Raw genomic sequence first — 16746 nt, forward strand, 5'->3', positions numbered from 1 at the left:
ATGGGCTCATTTCTGGACCCTCAAGTCCATTCCACTCATCTATATCTCTGTCTTTATGCCAATACCACACTGTTTTGATTACTGCACTTTTGTATTAAGTTTTGAAATCAGGAAGTGTGAATTAACTTTATTCTTTTTCAGGATTTTTTTGGGGGCTATTTGGAGTCCTTTGCAATTTCATGTGAATTTTAGCATCAGCTTTTCCTTTTCTGCAAAAATAATGTTGAATTTGATAGGGATTGCATTGAATCTACAGATTGCTTTGAGGAGTATTGCCATCTTTACAATATTATGTCTTCCAATCCAACAACATGGTATATCTTTTCATTTATTTAAGTCTTCTTTAATTTCTTGCAGTAGTGTTTTGTAGTTTTTAGTGTATAAATCCTACATCTCCTAAGTATTTTATTCTTTTTGTTGCTATTATAAACAGGATTTTTTTAAAAAAGTTCCTTTTTTGATTGTTCATTCCCAGTGTATAGAAATACAACTGATTTTTGTGTATTGATCTTGCAACCTGCATCTTTGCATATTTCATTTATTAGCGCTAATAGTTTTTTTGTAGATTCTTTAGGACTTTATATATAAAAGATCATGTCTTTGGTTCCTTTTATTGGAAAAGGGTATTTAGAAATCAAGATCTGAGTGCTAAGTGTGTTCATAGCTACTATGATATACTTGCTTCTAGGACCTCTTAGCAGATGGAGCTGGAAAATATATACTTAATACATATCTATACATAACTTTATTTCTCCATATTAAAAATCATGAGTTTGTACTGATACCTCCAATTTCAGTCCTATTAATGTGACTGGAGCTGGGACTCTGCATGTTTCAAGCAGCAGCCTGCAGTGTCAGAGAAGCTCCAGAGCTGGAAGCAAGAGGTGTACTGTGACCAGTTCTGTGGCTGGAGTAAGAAGTGGTGTGGGGAGGATTTTGAACTGGTGCACAAGATGGGTTTAATATACTTAGTTTCTGTAATAACTTTCTCTCCTTGTTTTCCTCTGGACACACTTTTCTCAAATTCCTTTTTGGATTTCCTCTGCCCATGCCTTAAATACTGAGTGATCCTCTGGGTTCTGCACCAAGCCCCCTCTTTGCCCTCTCAGCACATTTTCTAGACTAGCTCATTGCCTCTCATGTCTTTGAGTCCCCTTGGTAATAGCTCCAGTTCACGTCTTCTGTGCTTCAGACCAACTTATCCAACTACATACTAAACAGTTTCACTTGGATGTTCTGCTGGTGCTGGTATGTCAGAGTTGAAATGTCCTAAACTTGTTTATTATTGCCTGTTTCACTCTCCTTCCCTGTTGCTTTCTTCCTTTTGCTCAGGGGTTCCTAGTTGCCCAAACCAGAAATCTGGGCATCTCCATGGATTCCTCCCTCTTCTTCACCCCCTACAGCAAAGTCTTCCTCTTTTTTTTTTTTTTTAATTAATTAATTTTTATTTTTGGCTGTGCTGGGTCTTCGTTGCTGCACACGGGCTTTCTCTAGTTGCGGCGAGCGGGGGGCTACTCTTCGTTGCGGTGCATGGGCTTCTCACTGCGGTGGCTTCTCTTGCAGCAGAGCACAGGGTCTAGGTGTGCGGGCTTCAGTAGTTGTGGCGCATGGACTTAGTTGCTCCGTGGCATGTGGGATCCTCCCGGAACAGGGATTGAACCCGTGTCCCCTGCGTTGGCAGGTGGATTCTTAACCACTGCGCCTCCAGGAAAGTCCCTAACAAAGTCGTCTTGATTCACTCTCTTAAGTATCTCAAATCTGTCCATTCATCTTCATTCTCAGGACCACTGCCTTAAACCAGATCACTGTTATCCCTCACTTGGACTTCAGCGTGCTAATTGGCCTCCCCAGCCCATTCTTCGCCTTATAGCCATTAAGAAAATGGGTTCTAAGTTCTGGTCCTGGCTTTGCCACTTATTAGCTATATGAACTTGGGTTGCTTAATCCCTTTAAGGCTCAGTTTCCTCATCTGTAATATGGGGACAAGAATAGTGCTTATTTTATAGGGCAATTGTGAGAAGTAAATGAGGTGATATATGTAAAGTTCTTAGCATATTGGCTGATTCAGAGTAAATGGTCAATAAATGTTAGCTAATATTATTATAAGCATTCCAGGGTTCTTCATATTCCAGCCTCTGCTCATTTCTGCAGTTTCTTTGATTGCTTTCTTCCACTCAGTTTTTCAGCTCTCCGAACTTCTTTCAGTTGCTCCAATATCTCATTCTCGCCTCCAGACCATTCCTCTGCTCTCTTTCCTAAAATTCTCTCCTCTCTCACTTTCCCCTCTTATTCATCCTTCTGAATCTATACATCACTGTCTCTGGGAAGTCTTGACTTGGTGTCACTTATCTGTGTTCCAGTTACACTCTTTAACTTCCCTTATCAAGAATCGTATCTCACTGCACTGGAGTTAACTTGGTTTCTCTGAGGGCAGGATCCCTGAGAGCAGGGACCAATTTACCTCGTTCACTATTGCCTCTCCTGTACCTAACACAGTGCTTGACTCACTGAATGAAATGAATGAATGGGTGATGACGAATGGGCCACAGCATCGCTATTTTCTGATCTCCTGCCTGGTAAACTCCTGGTGACAGCCCTGCCTGGCTGCAGGAGTGGGGAGGGCTGAAGGGGGAGCTCTCCTTATATGAGCCATTAGCGGTTGCTGCATTGTTGGCCCCCCAGATCTTAGCTGATCAATGACTCCCAAGACTTCCTTTACACATGAGCATCGGGCTACTTTTCCTGTCCTAACTTCCATCAGCAACAGTTTGATGGCCTTTCTCTTCCCTGGGAAACATCCCTTGAAAGCATCACCCTATGGTGAAATCTGTTATCCCTAACTTTGAGATGACTGTGTTATATTTGGAACTATTAAATTGAATGTATATTCAATATTTGGCAATTTCATACGGTTCATCCTATATGTGAATCTGAGAAGCTAATTGTACTGTAGTGCAAACTGTGAGTAGTTATAGACTGAAAGAATGATGGAGTTGGGCAGGTCGCCCTGAGACAGCTGGAATTTGTGGTGCAAGAAGAATCAGTGAGATAGAACAGATAATAAGAGACAGTAGACTAGGGCTTCCAGTCATTTTCTTTTGCTTAGAAGTAGAATTATTTGGTTCAGAAGTGCTTTGCCTGAAAGCCCACGGGGCAGGCCCAAAAGCCACTGTTCAGACCCCCAGGCCACTGGAGGAGAATTTGGCTGCCTCTCAGTGGGAACCTGGTGGCCCCGACAGCCACAGGTCCAAGCGGCCCCCACAAAACCGTCGGCACTGAGAGAAGGAAGCCGCTGGGGGGCAGCAAAGGCTCGCAGATTTCTCCTTACAGGGGCTACAAGTGCTGTATTTTGCTTTTTTTTTTTTTTTTTTTTTTTTTTAACGAATTGCTCTAATCCTCGGAAATTTAACTGAGAGCGATTTTATAATCCGAACTAGACTGTAAGATTAGAGACCCCGTTTGTCATTTCCTTCCAGAAATATATTTTTTCCTGCCAGAATTCTACTACTCTCCCCCCGCCCCCCCTTCCCACGGTCATTTTCAAGAATCCCAGAGCTTTCTCTCACTCCAGGAAGGCCATGTCCAGGCCCCCCGAGTGAGGAGCTGGCGGGGCGGGATGGACAGTGGCGGAGCCGGATGCCCAGCGCGGATCCGGTCCCTGGGGAGCCGGACCAAGGGGGCACTGTGAGCTGGAGCGCCCCCGGGCCTCAGGAACCGCGCGCAGGGCTGACTTTGCAGCCGCTCAGCACCTCTGGCTGCAAGGTGGACACACCGACCTGCTGCCCTGGAAAACACCTTTAGAAAATGGCTTTTAGGGGAGCAGATTTGGCGAGAGGCACCAAACTATACCTTGCAGTGCCCGATCCCGTGGCAGTTTGTAAGTGTCACCACTGTGTCTCAGAACGAAAACAACCCCCTAAGGTTTCGCGCCTTCCAGGAAGCGGCAGTGGAGACCCAACTTGGACTAAAAAGAGGCGAATGGGGCCTTTGCTTGGCAGGTGCGGCGGGGCTGGGGGCGGCGCGCGGGGAGGGCGCCTGCAAAGCGCTCTCGCCGAGTTGGGCGGGGGTGCTCGCCGAGGTGACAGGAGGAAGCGGGAGGTGGAGGGTGGAGAGGAGGTCCCGCCCCCACCTCGCTCTCCTTTACGGGAAGTGATGTGGGGCCCGACGGAAAATACCCGCCGAGGACCCAAAAAAGGCCGTCAGCGGGTGGACGCGGCGCGCGCAGAAGGAGCGGCGTGGGGACCGCGGGCGGAGCAGGTGAGGCGGCGGGCGCGGGCGGGGGAGGCGCGCTCAGGCCCGGGGCTCCGGGAGGCTCCAGTCACCCCGCGGGGCTGAGCGACGGAGCGGGCGGGCGCAGGGTCTGGCCCTGGGGCGGGGGGTGGAGCTGCAGCTCCTTCTCTCCCCGCCTGTGGGCAACTGAGCCCACCAGAAAAGCTGCTTTGCTTCTCCCAGGCCCTCAGCACAGACCCCGCGATGACAGTGACGGGGGTGGGGGTCAGCTTGGGCGAGGTGCTGATTAGGTGGAGTCCCAGGTTGGGACGGGGCTGAGGTCACCTCCGGGCGGCATCCAGGTGCGAGGCTCCCCATCTCGGGGTGGGAGGAAGGAAACTTCTCTGGCAGGAGAGAAGGAAGGTCCCAGACCTCCTGCACGCCCCCCCTTCGCCCCCCAGTCCCCCGCCGTTCTTTCCTCCCTCCCTTTGTTGTCGGTTGAATGATTTAAGGTCTTGACACCTTTGCTGGTGAGGGTCTGGACGGACAAACTGCCCGGGTGGGAGAGAGTTCTCTCTTTCCCTGCCAGTCAGCCAGGCTCTCGGGTCTTGACTGGTGGTAGGGCTGATGTGATGACTCGTTTCGGTAACTATTGCCAAAGCTTTTACCTCTGTCCCAATAGATCACCGATTAAGCAAAGTCAGGCCTGAAGTGAAGGAAATCTTGTGAGCCCTTGACTTCACCTTCCCAGCATTTCGGCTCCTGCGGGCCACATGGCATCCTAATCTCCTGCCAGGGGGTCCTCTTTCTTACCTCTGTGGGCTACCAGCTATTTTTTCCTGCTGGATAGATTATCACTTTTGGGTCAGCTCATCATTCAGATGTTGGAAGGGGGAGTAGTGTTATGCTGCATAAATTTTCTATAACTATTGGTGATATAATTTGTTGGTGCTTCACTGTTCTTGTTCCATTTATTTATTTATTTATTTTAACCTTCTTAGAAACTTGCTGTAGGGGGAAAACAGTCTGGAAAACAGAATTTCTGCAGATGGTTACAAATGAAGAAAGGTTAATGTAGTGCTGAAAAAACTTGACTGACCATCATTCTTTTCTGTATTTTATGTTAGTTTTCATTCCTACTTTCTTCCTTTCCTTTATTCTTTCTTCCTCACTCCCTCCCTTCCTTAATTTCCATGGCCTGCCTTGATTTTTAACTTTGATGAAGTACAATTAATTTATTTTTTCTTTTGTTGCTCTGCTTTTGGTATCAAATCTAAAAGCCATGAAGATTTATGCCTATGTTTTCTTCTAATAGTTGTATAGTTTTAGCTCTTACATTTCCATCTTTGACTCACTTTAAGTTAATTTTTGTATATGGTGTGTGGTAGGGGTCTAACTTAATTGTTTTGCATATGGACATCCACTTCTCCCAGCACCATTTGTTGAAAAGAGTATTTTTTTCCCCTTTGAATGCTGTTGGTGCCTGTGTTGAAAATAAACTGACTGTAAATGTGAGGGTTTATTTCTAGACTCAGTTCTACTCCACTGATCTGTATGTCTATCCTTACGCTAGTATCATACTCTCCTCTTTATTAGCTATGTACATGGTAAGTTTTGAGATCGGGAAGTGTGAGTCCTCCCACTTTTCTTTTTTGAGACTGTTCTGGCTATTCTGGGTTCCTTGAATTTCCATATGAAATTTAAGATCAGCTTCTCAATTTCTGTTGCCTTGGTTTTAAAAGAGATATAAGGGTCTTGAAGTGGGCAACAGTCTCTAGGTACCAGACTCTTGATTTTCCTCTTCCAAACCCGCTTTCGCTTAGTCTCACCTGTCTCAGTTAATGGCAACTTCACTCTTCCAGGTGCTCAGGCTAAAAACCCCAGGGTCACCCCTGATTCTTTTCTTTCTCTCACACTCCACATCTAGTCCCTCAGCAAATCTCATTGGTTCTATTTTGAGTCTATACCTAGGATAGGAAATTTCCACAGTTTCCACTGCTTCCACCAAGTTCCTTTCACTTCTGTCGTCTGGATTACTCAAAAGCCTCCTACAGGGCCACTCTGCTTCCACCCTCACCACTCTACAGTCTGTTCTCAATGCAGCAGCCAGAGTCAATTATGTCTCGCACTCCGGTGCTCAAAGCTCTCCAGTGGCTTTTTATCTCAGAAGGAAACCAAAGTCCTTGCTGTGGCCTGCAGTCCCCTTACATGGTGTGGGGGGCTTCATCTTCTATTACTCCCCTCTTTTCACACTCTGCTTCAGCCACACCTCAGGACCTTTGTATTTGCTGTTTCCTCTGCCTGGAATGTTCTTCCTTCAAAAGTCTGCACAGCTTACTCACTCATTTCTTTCAGATCAAAAGTCATTTCTTTAGAGATGCCTTCTTGTACCACCCCGTCTAAAATAGCATCCTTCACCCCCCACCCCCGCCCTGCCCCATCATTTTCTTCCCCTTTCCCTTGCCTTATTTTTCTTTCGAGTATTTATAGCACTTACTGTCATCACACACACACACACACACACACACACACACACACACACAGATTTTGTACACAACATCTATCTCCCATTGTTGGAATACAAGCTCCATGAAGGTCAGGAATTTGTCTTGTTCACTGTGGTGGGCATAGCACCTAGAATGGTTTCTGGCACATACTAAGCCCTAAAAAATCATGTTGAGTGAATGAAAAGGGAATGAGAGGCTGAGAAATGGGGATCACTCTGCTATTTCTCTCTCACTCTTCTTCCCACTTTATCCGAGAAGCAATGTCCATAGCTACACTGCAACTCCTAAATCTCTCCTCTCCTCTCCTCCTATTTTCCTCAAGATAATGGCCTTACCCTCCTCGGAAAGGGAAAGGTCAAACAAGCAGAAAGGTGAGGACTTTGGGTCCTTCCCACCGTGGCAGTGGGGAGCCCTCTTCTCCGTAGCCTGGGCAGACTGGGTGGGGGCATTCAGCATCTGTCTCCAGTGATTCGGTCTCTTGTGCTGATCTAGGGAGAGAGTGAAATCCCTTGGAAATTTGAGAAAATGGAATTTCATTTCCTAATGAATATTTTGCAGTACAGTGAATTTAATCTTTTTCTGACTTCTAACTGAAATGGCCAATTCTGAGACTCATTTTGGCCTTTAATGACGTAACGACTTTAGACTGTCAACTGAGTATGTGTACGTGGCCTCATGTCCATGAGTAGATTGTAATATCCTGGAGGCAGAGCACTGGCTTTAGCTCCTTTGTGAGTCCTATACTGCAAGCTATCATAGACAAAAAAGAAGTGTTTAATAAACTCTTGCTGAATGTACCCATAAGTTAATGAATAAACTTGGATTTGTTTTCCTCATTAGAAACCTCTAGTCCATATATTTAATTCTTCTTAATGTATAGATATAAGTATCTTGTCTTAGTCTACCTCATCCTGCTGCTCCTGTGAGATCAATATAGGCCACAGTTGAGAGGGGTTTCCTGCGGACCTCTCTCAGTGAGAATTGAATTAACTGGCCCAGACAGCATAGTAATCAATCTTTATTTAAAAATTAAATTAAAAATTAATTTTTAAAAGAATTAAAAATTATTTTAAAAACTGAACTAGCCTATTGTTATTTAAACTTACCTTGGAATGTGCCCTGTGTATATCTTCACTACAAACTATGAAAAAGGATTATTTTTACGTACATGGAATATATATATATGTATATATATATATATATATATTTTTTTTTTTCCCCTCTGATAAATTAGGATAGGCTTGATACCACCTGAAAAACAAAACAGGGCTCACATATTTAAAGTGTGAGCCCGTAATTAACTGGATGGGTGGGAGAATCCCTCTCACAATGTGTATGTATATCAAATCACCATGATATACACTTTAAATAATCTTACAATTTTATATGTCAATTATGCCTCAATAAAGCTGGCTCACAATAAAAAAAAAAAAAAAAATGTGAGCCCCTAGGCAGCAAGATTGTCTTGCCATTGTTCGAACAAGATTGCCTTCTGAAGAGAGGAATTTTTCCCTTTCACTGCCTTCGCTTTTTATGCTGTGTGCAGGTTTTGCTTGGATCATATTTATTCCTCTGCCTCTTGGTCAGGAAGTTCCAGTTTATGGTCTGGTTTCCCTTAAGCTGATTATCTTGGGAGCAGACATGAGCACTGAGTTGGAGGAAGAGATAAAGGGTTTGTAATTAACTTTATGTCCAGAGGGTGAGAGGTGTGGAGCTGTGAGCATGCAGCTTGTTTAGGCCTCCTGTTTGGCCGTGCAGTACACCACATTCTTTTTCTTGTATGATTGAGGTCTACTAACACTCATATTTCACCTACTGTTAAATAAAACTTGATGCCTCACTTACTCAAAAGAAATGTTGAAAGTTGTTCTTCCTTGCCTGTTTTTGTTTTGTTTTTTGCCTCTGTGTATGTTACCCATGAGAAGGCCTCCCATTTAGTGCCTCAGCCACGCTTGGAACCACCCACAAATATGAAATCAGACTTCTGAGTCTTGAAATTGAACTTTTAACATGGGGTCAGAGGTAGGGTGCCAGATTTAGCAAATTGGAAAAAAATAAAAAAGAAATTTGCATTTTGGATGACCAACAACTAATATTTTACTATAAGTATGTCCCATGCAATATTTGGGACGTACTTATGCTAAAAAATTAGTTGTTTTTATGAAAGGCAAAATCAACTGCTGTCTTGGATCTAATCTGGTAACCCTGGTTTGGTAAACCTAGGTTTATGCACAGGGAATGCATTGATCATGATAATGTCCAAAGAACGACTGAGCTGTGGCTCACTTTGGTGATTGCACATGTGTCCATCTTAAGGAAGGAGAGGGCTTGTAAACTCAAGGAGTATTAGAACTAGAAGGAAGTAGAAGATTGTCTTACTCTAGTGTTTGGTAGTTAAGGAAATTTTTATCCAGAGATGTTAAGTCATTTTCTAAGATCACACAGTTAGTAGCAGAGCCAGAACCGGAACTCTGGGTCCAGTGGTTGGTCTGCTACATAATGTCTTCCCTGAAGAGATCATGTGTAAGTTGCTTATGTGTTCGTGCTGACCTTTAATCACTTCTTTTGCCACCCTCCCATGATTGCTCCATTATCCTGCCGTCCTTCCAGTCTCTAGATCCGTTATGTGGCAGGCAAAGCCATCCTCATGGATACCCTTGTCTTTTCTCTGAGAACCACAGGACTGTTTTAAGCCACCATTGGTTGTATTCCTGTGGTGATGCCAGAAAGCCAGAAAGCCTGTCTTTCCATGTGTTTTTATTCCTTTTAAGGTCTGGTTAATATTTTTGTCACCTTTGAGTGTTCATTGTAAGATGCTTTGATTTAGGAGGACTTGCTGAGAATAATTCCACAGCCAGCAAGTACTGTCTCACTGTAAGTCACTTGCTTTGTGTGGCCTATTCCTTTGATACTGCGTATCCTTTTGTATTTTGGTAGAATAAATATGGAAGCTACATGGTAAGGACCAACGCAGTAGATAGGTATATGTGACTTCCTCTTTAGAGATATGTCCTCTTAAAACACTGGGTTATTTTCTTACTGTTCTAAAGTTATTTGTACTTATTTGAGAAAGCAGTCTTGAAAACGAATATGCTTCCTCTGACTGCCACGAGAATACCATATTTCAGAGCCACTAATCCTGTTTTTTCATAGCTTTGTTGATTAATTCATATAAAGCCTTACCAGCTGCCAGGTCAAAGCATAACAATAAAATCGGTTGCCAAGAGACTGAAAAATCTGTTCGTTCTTATTAACTGCTGCTCATCTATCTTGCTCTGATCCCACCACATGGGCAGCTGGTCAAGTCTTATTTGAGTATGGCTGGTTACTTCTCTCCTGTATGTTTGTATCATTTGCAGCAAAGACGGGGTCTCAATGAGCTAATAAAACTTATGGTAAGGTATTGTTTAAATTCTTGCTGTACTAGCCCTAATACGGGAAGGAATGAGACATACACCTGAGAATTTTAAAATATAATCCATGGTTGTGGTCGGGATTTCTTTGTTCCCTGCAATGTGTGAATCATTTTCATAATGAATCTCACCACTGCCAGGGAGCAACCCCAGGCATGAGTAAAAAGGTCCAGCAGCCCTTGAAAAGATAAGGTATCGTCCCTCTAGTCAGATACTGGAGACCAAATGTGGCCAAACAAGCTGCCGGCTGTTCCAGGCTGGGCTTCCTTCGTCAGGGACAAGGTCAATTCTCCATTGCCCCCACTCTGCTTAGGCACAGAGGGCCGTGAAGTGGGTTGTGGTATTTCCTCAGGGAGTGACTCATCCCTGTGTTCCACAGCTCCTGCTGGAATGTGGAGGAACCAACACAGGCAGGAATTAGTGGATTGGTTTTTAGTTTCTAACACTGCCAATAATTAACTAAGTGCTATTACACCAGCGTTCTCAACTGGGCTGGTTCCGACTCCCTCCTCCCGCAGAGGGCACCGGGCAATGTCTAGAGACATGTCTGGTTGTCACACCGGGGGAACTATTGCTGGCATTTAGTGGGTAGAGACCAGGGGTGCCTCTAAACATCCCACAATGTACAGGACAGCCCCTCATGGCCAAGGGTCAGTCCTGCCCACCATGTCAGTAGGGCCAAGGCTGAGAAACCCTGCGTTAGACACATCGTTGAACCTCTCTGGTGTGCAGTTTCCTGAGTTCCACATTCTCTCCATCATATAAAGTTAACTAAGCCTAACTCCACCACTCTTGCCTTTCTAACCTCTCCCTCACCCCAATTCTAAGTCATTAAATGTGAAGTAGGGCCCAGGCATCTATATGTGTATATCATTTTTAATCCCCACCAGGGATGCTGATGGGCAGTTGGGACTGAGAACCCTGCCCTCAGGGACCATGGAGTGAGGTCCTCACCAAGGTGCCAGGGTGGACCATCCGAGGGAGTGGATGCTGTGGGGAGAGCCTGCCAGCAGGAAGTGAGAGCCGGGCGGCAGGGCCTGGCTGCCGTGTGATTCAGCGCAGGTGGAAGGCTGCCAGAAGGGCCGCAGGGAGTGCTGTGACTGAAGGCTTGGCCCCTGAATTCCTCAGAGATGGGGCCCTCAGCCCCTCGGCCTGACGAGCTCTCAGCTGCCCGGGAGTGTGTGCTCCACAGATTGCCAGCTGGCCACCGTACCCTTGTGCCAGAGGTGCCACAGGCCTCAGAGTTTCCCAAGGAAATAGTAGGACTGGCCAGTGTCTTCATGAACACCCCATTTCCTGCTTAGCTAGAGCCTCTCTGGGAGATTAAAAGTCAACAGCAAAAACCCCAACCCTGAGTCAGCAGCCCATTTTGCCACCCAGATAAGGAAACCTCACTTGTTACACTTACGGCATCGTGTAATTTAAGGGCTGGTAGGCACCTTAGAAACAAGGGAGCCCAGCCTCCCCTCCACCTCAGAGGTTCAGAGCAGTCCCCAAGGTCACGTGACAAATTGATGGCAGAGATGGTTCTAGAAGACAGGTCTGCTGGTTCTTTCTATGCCCCTGTGCTAATGTTTCTTAATTGTAACCAGCAGTGTCTCTTCCTTGAACTCTTCTAAAATATCACAGGAATTGAAGCAAGTATATTAATGATTTTCCCCTATGTTAAAGCAGTCCAGAAATATCTGATTGTCTGCTATGGCTGTGTGCCAGCTGCCGGTTAAAGGCCACCATCATTTTTTTGCCTGTACTGTTGCTTTTCTTCTTCTTTTTTTTTTTTTTGACCACACTATGCAGCATGTGGGATCTTAGTTCCCCGGCTCGGGGTCAAACCTGCACCCCCTGCTGTGGAAGCGTGGAGTCTTAACCACTGGACCACCAGGGAAGTCCCTGCTGCTTTTCTGGTGCCGTTCTTTGCCACCTATAACCCACTCCTCACACAAAGCCAGTGATCTTTAAAAAATGTAAATCAGCTCATATCCTTCTTCTGTTTAAAATTCCTCAGTTGCTTCCCATTGCAGTTGGTGTAAGACCCAAATGTTCTAACCGTGGTCTGGAAGAGTCTCCGTGTTCTGAGCCCTGTTGACCTCCTTGACCTCAGTTCATCCCTGTGCCCCCGTCTTTCAGCCTCATCTACTTCCTTTCTCTTCCTTAAAAATGCCAAGTTCTTTCCTTCCTCAGAGCCTTTACACTTGCCTATAATTCTTTCCTCTAGATCCTCGCCTGGCTGGTCCCTTGCAGCAGAGTAATCCCTGCTCACTCTGTTGAAAGTAGTCTCTACCCTATTATTACACTATTGTCTTCACAGGACTTAGTACTATTTGAAATTATTTTACCTCTGTGTTCACTTATTACTGTCTGTGTCTTCCTGCTGAATTGTTCTCTCTGTGAGAGCAGGGAGTTTTTCTGTTTTGTGAACTCTCTATGCTTAGCACCTAGAATAATGCCTGGCACATGGTAGACGCTAAGGTAATAAATGAATGATAGAGTAACTAGGGACTTGGTGTTAGAGAAGATTGCTTGACAGATTGTCCTATGTAATTCCTATTTTTTCCTACACTGGACTTTATTTATTTATTTTTTAAACCTGTTTCTTTTTTTAAAAATTAATTAATTAATTAATTAATTTTTGACTGCGTTGGGTCTTCGTTGCTGTGTGCGGGCTTTCTCTAGTTGTGGCGAGCGGGGGCTACTCTTCCTTGCAGTGCGCGGGCTTCTCATTGTGGTGGCTTCTCGTTGCAGAGTACGGGCTCTAGGTGCGCAGGCTTCAGTAGTTGTGGCACGTGGGCTCGGTAGTTGTGGCTCACAGGCTCTAGAGCGCAGGCTCAGTAGTGTGGTGCACGGGCTTAGTTGCTCCGCAGCATGTGGGATCTTCCCGGACCACGGCTCGAACCCGTGTTCCCGCATTGGCAGGACTCTTAACCACTGCGCCACCAGGGAAGTCCTGGACTTTATTTTTTGAACTAAAACTGGAATGCCAGTTTGATACATGAGAAAAGCACAACTGTTAAGCAGACTAGATTCCTTTCTTTGAAGACGAGTGTACTCACTTCCTCTGGTAAAAACTGTGGGAAGCAAATATAAAAGGACAAGGGTACTTGGTAAGCACAGACTCAGACACAGGGACTTAGAAATCAAACAGGTCCAAGAGCTTTAGTGCTGGATGGGGCCTGAAAGATCACCATGGGAATGGTTCCTCAAAACTGGCTGCCCATGAAAATCACACAGGGAACTTTTATTTAAAACATACTCACACGGGGACTTTCCTGGCGGTCCAGTGGCTAAGACTCTACGCTCCCAATGCAGGGGACCTGGGTTTGATCCCTGGTCAGGGAACTAGATCCCACATGCCGCAACTAAATATCCCACACGCGGCAACAAAGATCCCGTGTGCCACAACTAAGACCTGGTGCAGCCAAATAAATATTAAAACAAACAAACAAAAACCTAAAAAAAATACACACGCAAAACCACACGTTTTTCAGTCTCTCCTTTGGAGATTTTAATTTGCTATTCTTGGCTTTAAGGCTGGGGAATCCATGTTTTATCTAAAATGCTGCTGTAGTGATGGATGGTGCACAGCCAGGTTTGGGAACCAGTGACTGAGCCCACTTCTGTTCCCAGGTGAATACACTGAGAGGTTCAAAGAGATCCCCTGTCTCACTCAGGGGCACCCACCTGGGGAGCTGGGAGATGGCACTCAAATCTCCCAGCCTTCTCTCTGCGCCTTTCGAAAAATGTAGTGAGAAAGAGTCTCAGGGACAGAGGTGGCACAGCCTTGGAAGTTGTGGGTTTATTACTTTTTTCTTTATTGACATGTAACTAACCAGTCTGGTGTCAAACAGGAAATGCATCTAGCATCGTTTTACTTTTTTATTACAAACTATCAGAACAATCTGATTTTAGTGGAGCGATGATCAAAGTGTGGTTCTGAGACCAGCAACACCAGCACCATCCGGGAACTTGTTAGAAATGCAGATTCTCAGCCCCGGCCCAGAACTACTGATTCTGGAACTCTGGAGATGGCCCAGCAGTCTGTATTTTCAAGCCATCCAGATGATTCTGATGCCCACTCAAGCTTGAGAACCACCATCACAGGTACTTTTTACAACCCAACCATTGGTTAAAGAAGCTGGCCTCGGCCTTTTTGTTGGTGACTCATTAACATGCAGAACTTAAGCTAGCCATCTGCTTTCCTTGGTGAAGTTTGTTCAAAATAGGGCCTTTTGTTATAAATCTTCATTAGACTGCTACACAAGAAGAAAGCGGGGGATGGGTTAATACTTGCTGAACACCTGCTGTGTGTGAGGCTCTGTGCTGGAAGCTCTTACCTGTTGTCTCATTTAATTCTCACAACCATCCTGCTAGGTAGGTATTATTATCCCTATTTTACAGATTTGGAGTCTGAGGTTGGTGGAGGTTAAACGTGGTCTTTCCTCTGGGTTATTTGCCCAGCGATGGTTGTGCATTTTGCTGTCTGTTGTCTCCATACAGCAGCTGCTCTCAAACCTTTTTATGCACAATCAGGAGTTTTCTGGGAATCTTGTTATAAATGCAAATTCCCTAGCCATCCTCTCCGAGATCCTCATTCAGGGGCCTGGGTGGATTTTCTTCAGGTGCTCCAGGTGACTCTGCTGCCAGTGGGCATCAGGCCATACTTGGAGAAGTTCTCTCCTGGATCCAATCACTTTTACCTCAGTAGTTGGACCAGATGTCTCTCAAGGCTCCTCGGAGGTTCTGTGGTTCGCCAGTGTTTTGCTCACAGGCCTTGGGCACTGGGTGGGGACTCTGGCAGAAGAAATATGAGCATGGGAGGTGGGAGCTTGGGAGCCTGGACAGAGAAGTCTCTTACATGCCTGATGGTTCATGCTCTCTGCTGCCTCTTAGAGTGCCCAGGCCATGTTTTGGCTTTGAGTAACTTGTGACCCTTTCAGTTATCTACCCCAAATTGTGCAACTTTTCTTATAGCAACTTCGCCCTTGTGTTGGTGGACTGCCCTGATGTGAGCAATTTCCTTCAGCTTTTGAGGTCAGAATGGCATTTCATCTGTTTGATGATAAGATCCCTTATTTTTCAGGCATAGAATGGACATATTTAGTGAATGCATTGTTAATCCATTAGGAGACAATGATTTGGTGCCATTATGAAGGAAAAAAGTGAGATGCAAATTAAAAAAAGAATTTCAGGTATGATGTCTGATGTCCTTCTTTGTGAGTTGGAATGCTGATTTCTGTCCAGAAGTTTAGAAGCAACTACTAACATAAATACCCCAGGGCTTCTGTAGTAGAAAAGACGCATGTATCCAAAGCTGGTGGAAACCTCTCAGGCCTTTGCCCAGTGGAGAAGTCAACATTGTTGAAATATTACATTTCTTTAATAAGTCTTAGTCCCTGAAACAAATTGTGTAGGAAAAGGGTGGAAGGAAATTCATGAAAGCAAACATTTCAGCTTCCTGGAATCCATTGTATAAAAGGTAAATTATTTTTCCAGTAAGAAAATAACCAAGGTACAGGTTAAGTTTCTAAGGATAATTTGTTTTGCCACTGATCAGAGTTGGTAATAACAATAGGTAACTGAGTCCAGTAGCTAGAGCTATCATTTATTGAGAGCTTACTATGTGTCAGGAATTATATGAACATTCTCTCACTTCATCCTCAATAGACTTTCAAAGTAAATATTATCCTTCATTTTACAGCTGATGAAACAGGCTCAAAAGGATTAAGTAATTTAACCAGTGCTGGGACTGGGGTTTCCAGGTATGCTGGACTTTCAGTGCTAAAACGCAGTCCCAGGTAAACTGGGATGGTTGGTTTCCCTGAGTGTCACCCAGCGCACTGACCTACAGTTGATAGTTAGAAAGTAAGCCCAAAGGGTTCTGAATTGTCAGATAGATGATTTGTATATGGAAATGTGCAGATTTGCCCCACAGAGAGACCTTCAGAACATTTTGTGGTGCCCATTTTTCTCCATTTTATACATAATTCTAATCTTGGTTATTTGGTTTCCGTGTGCCTTGTCAATTAGAAGCTGCACATTGGCGGGGGAAGGGGTCACCCTAGAAAGGCACGCTGATTATTGTGGTGAGGGACAGCTGGCTAACTGACAGAGAAGGTGAGGGCAGGGAGAATGAAATATAAACTAATAAAAGACAAAATCAATACAGTGTCAGGAGGCTTTTACTACAGGGGCAAACATACCTTAATAAGAATAACTACTATTGAACATTTACTATGTGCCAAACACTGTTTTAAGCACTTTATAGGTATTACATAATTCAATTTTTACAAGATAATCCTGTTATTATCCTGGTTCCACAGATGAGGAAACTGAGGCACAGAGAGGTTAAGTAACTTGCTGAAGGTCACACAGCCAGTGAGTGGTAAAGCTGAGATTCAGAGCCAGGCAGCCTGTCTCCAGGGCCCAGATCCTCAGCATCCTGTTTCCGTGTAGGCCCTAGATCCTGAGGATGTAGCACACATTAGGGGTGTTTATTGTGATGGCCTGACTCATCCAAGAAAAAAAAATTTAAGCTTGGGCATTACATTTCATTTTCTATTAATTAATTTTAAAGATTTTATCAGGGCATAGTTCTACAAGGCCTGTTAGGAGAAGCTGTC

The 16746-nt window shown here is 44.7% G+C and overlaps 1 protein-coding gene across 3 annotated transcripts in view; it reads left to right on the forward strand.

Annotated features, from left to right (window-relative positions):
• Positions 1 to 4099: 4099 nt before the first annotated feature.
• RAB27A (RAB27A, member RAS oncogene family) overlaps positions 4100 to 16746 on the forward strand; it is a 72040-nt gene continuing 59393 nt past the window's right edge. For all 3 annotated transcript variants that reach the window (XM_059913256.1, XM_059913257.1, XM_059913258.1), the window contains exon 1: positions 4100 to 4257. The gene's annotated coding sequence lies outside the window, so the exon portion shown is untranslated. The remainder of the gene's footprint in view (positions 4258 to 16746) is intronic.

This window comes from Balaenoptera ricei, chromosome 2 (assembly GCF_028023285.1).
Source record: "Balaenoptera ricei isolate mBalRic1 chromosome 2, mBalRic1.hap2, whole genome shotgun sequence".
Classification (NCBI taxonomy): Eukaryota; Metazoa; Chordata; class Mammalia; order Artiodactyla; family Balaenopteridae; genus Balaenoptera; species Balaenoptera ricei.